This window comes from Colobus angolensis, unplaced genomic scaffold (genome assembly GCF_000951035.1).
Source record: "Colobus angolensis palliatus isolate OR3802 unplaced genomic scaffold, Cang.pa_1.0 Scaffold325, whole genome shotgun sequence".
Taxonomy (NCBI): domain Eukaryota; kingdom Metazoa; phylum Chordata; class Mammalia; order Primates; family Cercopithecidae; genus Colobus; species Colobus angolensis.
This window is the reverse complement of record NW_012116544.1, coordinates 79457-83827: the sequence shown is the minus strand read 5'-3', so window position 1 is coordinate 83827 and position 4371 is coordinate 79457.

Sequence of the window (4371 nt, the reverse complement as noted above, 5' to 3'; positions counted from 1 at the left end):
ATTCTCATGCCTCAGCCTCCAGAGTAGCTGGGATCATAGGCATGCACCACCGTGCCAGGCTAACTGTGGTACTTTTGGTAGAGACAGGGTTTCATCATTGTTGGCTGGGCTGGTCTCGAACTCCTACCCTCAAGTAATCTGTCCAGCCTCAGACTCCCAAAGTGCTGAGATTACAGGCCTGAGCCGCCACAGGCTACCACGCCAGGCCCTCTACCTGTCTTTTGTAAAGATGATAATAGTAGCAACCTCATAGGTTGTGATGAGGGTTGGAAGCAGTAATAGTGTTCAGGTCCTTAGAAGGCTGCCTAGAATGAGAAGTGTCTGCATAAGAATGTATGGAGTAAGTCTGATGAGTAAATGTAGTGGCCCTGTGCAGGGACTCAGCATCTAGATGCTTGGGTAATGGAGGACAACTCTTACCTGGAAGTCGAGGAAATCCCTCAAGGACCACCCCCTGCTCAGACAGAACTTCAGAAGAAACATGAGAAAAGTGATTTTTTGGATGTTCCTGAGAGGTATCTTGCTTCTGAGTAAGCAATCCATTGTCTCTAAACAAACATGTTTTGTCTTTGTCGGGCTGCAAAAGGGCTCAGCAAAGGAGCCTCCGGCTGAGGCCAGTAACCACACGTGTTGGTCGAGGGCTGCCTCACGCTTGCTTCTCTGGCCTGGGCAGCTTGCTCACTCACGTGGTATATTTTGTTTCCTGTGTTTTCCCAGCAATACTTAGATGTGCTGGAGATGACTGTAGGAAGGGTTGGTGAGAGCCCGACTTCCACTGTCTTAACCATGGCTATTTCTGGTTAGTGTCCCTTAAGATCCCAGAGGATAAGTCGTGGTCCTGAGGTGGGCAGAGCAAAGCCCCAGAGAGGAGCAGGCGAAGTTCCGCTGGTCTCGGGTGCAGACCATAGGGCCATATTCCATTCAATGCAATAATACGGATTTATTTCCTGTTCTGTCATTTTCTCATCTGTAAAATGAGGGAAAAGGCCTGTTGACAAGATTATTTTAAGGCTTAATAAAAATGCTCTGCATTTTATAAAAATTTTGTACAAACGTTGTTAAATTGACTATCTTTTTAAAAGTTGAAGGAGATAAGAATGAGGGCAAAAGTTGATGAAACAGCAAACAACACAATAAAGAAGACCAACAAAGTCAAGGTTGGTACTTTGAAAAGACTGAAAATTGGTAAACCTCTGATGTGATTGAAAAAGAAAAGCACAAATAAAGTCAGGAATGAAAATTGGGAAATCACAACAGATTCCATGGGTTATTTAGAAGAGTATTTTTTAACTTCCAAGCATGAGAATTTCTTAGTTATATTTTTGTTATTGTGGTTACAAAACATGCTCCATCTGACTGCTATCCTTTGAAATGTGTTGAGATTTGCTTTATGGCCCAGCACATGTTTAACCTTAGTGAAGGTTTGTGGGCACTTGAAAAGAGTGCATGTTCTGCAGATGCTGCATGCAGTTGTCTACATAAAGCCATTACATTGTTTGTAATACGTTGTTCAGATCTTCTCTGCTCTTAATGAAGTTTTATTTGCTTGTTCTATTAATGAGACAATTGTTGAGTTATCACTACTTAGATATAGTTCTGTGAATTTTGCTTTATATATTTGAGGCCACACAAATACAAAATTGTTACATGAATTGAAATTTTATGAAGTAAACCTTGTATCTCTAGTAACGCCTTTTACTAAAAGTCTCCTTTTTTTCTGGTATTAATAACATCAGCTTCCTTTTTGGTTACTGTTATATGGCATTTCTCTTTCCTTCCTTTTACTTTCAGCCTTTCTGTATTTTTATGTTTTAGATGTACCTCTTGGAAATAGCATATAGTTGTTGTTTTAATCCAGTCTGATAACTTATTTTAACAGGATCATTTAGCACTTTAATGTATAGTTACTGAAGGATTTGGGTTTAAATCTTATTCACTGCTTTCTATTTACTCCACCTGACCTAAATTGTGTTGTCTCTTCTATTGCCTTCATTTGGATGGGATTAGAATGATTGTATTCATACTCTATATTTCCATCTTTTGGTTTGGAAGTTACGTACTTTTTCTCTTAGTGGCCTAGGAATTAAAAGGTGGATTCTTATCAAAACCCAATGTTAATTGATACTTTTATCTTCATCCTAGACAATGCAAGGTTCTTAGAATACTTCAACTTAATTTACTTTCCATCCTATATGCTATTGTTTTGGTTAATTTTAATTATAGATAGATAGATATTAAAATGTTATGATTGTTTTCTATACCAGATGTTTATTTTAGATTTATCTACATTTTTATTATTTTAATCACTTTTCATTTTCTTTCTTTCTTTTTTTTTTTGGAGAGAGAGTCTTGCTTTGTCACTCAGGCTACAGTGCAGTGGGAAAATCTCGGACATTGCTCACTGCAGTGTTCACCTCCCAGGTTCAAGCAATTCTCCTGCCTCAGCCTCTCCAGTAGTTGGGACTGTAGGCACACACCACCACACCCGGCGAATTGTTATATTTTTAGTAGAGACAGGGTTTCACTGTGTTGGCCAGGCTGGTCTCGAACTCCTGACCTCAGGTGATCCACCCGCCTTGGCCTCCCAAAGTGCTGAGATTACAGGCATGAGCCATCCTGCCCAACTTTTTCATTTCTTTTCATTCTTCTCCACCTCTGCAATTTTTTATTTGGGGACATTTTCCTTCTCTGTAAAAAAGTTTGTTTAGAACGCTCTGTCCTGGTAGAGGTAAAACTTCACAATTTTTATTTGCCTAAAAATAGCTTCATTCTTAAAAGAGATTTTTTGTAGGAATGGAATTCTAGGTTAGACCTCATGTTCTTTTGTTGCATTGGATGCTTAAGCCACTGAACTGTGGTTTCCACTCTGGCCGTTCATTTGCCAGTTTAATGTATTCTTTTTAAAATAGCTTCTTTTAAGATTTTTTTAATCTTCGGTTTATTCCAGTTTCACTGTGTTTTATTTTGGTGTGGATTTTTTTAAAGTAATCCTTTGTGTTTTTTTTGTATTCTCTGGGCTTTTAAATTTGTATATTTCTCTTTCATGAGTTTTGGTAAATTCTCAGCCATTGTGTGCTCAGATATTAGCTGTGTACCATTCTTTTTTTCATTTTTTTCTAGGACTCCAAATAAAGCCTTCTCACTGTATCTCCTGTGCCTCTTAAGTGCTCATTTCCATCCTTTTGTCCCCTACTCCTTTACCCAGGTTTCATTCTGGATCTAATTTACCTTCCAGTTCACTAAGTTTCTCTTTAGCCATGTAATCTGGCTTGAATATACCCACTGAGTGCTCAGTTTAAGTTTTTCTGTTTCTCAGTTATAGACTTCTCATTTGCTTCCTTTTTTCTGGAGATGGAGTATTGCTGTGTCACCCAGGTTGGAGTACAGTGGTGAAATCTTGGCTCACAGCAACCTCTGCCTCCTGGGTTAAAGCAATTCTCATGCCTCCCATGTAGCTGGGATTACAGGTGGGCACCACCACGCCTGGCTAATTTTTGTATTTTTAGTAGAGAGGGGTTGTGCCATGTTGGCCAGGCTGGTCTCGAGCACCTGACCTCAAGTGATCTGCTCACCCCAGCTTCCCAAAGCTCTAGATTACAGGCATGAGCCACGGCACTGGACCTTCTTCCTTTTTCGTAGTATGCCAGATTCTCAAATGTAACTTTATTTTCCTTGAACATAGTAACATTGTTAGTTTAAAAGCTATGTCTGATAGCATCTGTGGCAGTGCTTTCTCTGATGTTGACTCTGAGTGTGTCACCTCTTCTCTGCAGTAGATTTCTTCCATCTGAATACTTGAGTGGTTTCTGATTTTCAGGTTAGAATCTGACTGATACACTGCTGTCTGCATGCTCTTAACCTGGGCCTTAGAATTTTCTACAGAATCCTTTCACAGCCCACAGCCCCTCTTTGTATTTTGTTAACTTTCAATAAAAGGGAACTTGGTTCAAGAGCTATAGAAGTTGTTGTCTAAACCCAAGATTCTAAAGTGAATCCAAACTGGGAAAGAAAAAAATCCTCCCCTCAAGTTCCTGGCCTTGTGTACACACACAAGCTAAAACAATTTGTGTGTGTGTGTGTGTGTGTGTGTGTGTGTGTGTATGTACATGGCACACTGCCATGCTTTCCATTTTGTTTCAGTTGGTCTCATCCAGCAAGCTCATTTCCTTCCACAAAACAGTATCTGGGATACAAGACAAGAGGTTAGCTATTTGCTAATAGTTAACACATTTTGGGGTCATTTCAATTCAGTATTTTTGATTTTTCATTCAGAAGTCATTTGAATAATTAAGAAGTTATTTATTAGACCCTGTCCCAGAATATACCATTGAAACAAAAAGCAAAAAAACCTCAGTGAGCACAAATCATGGA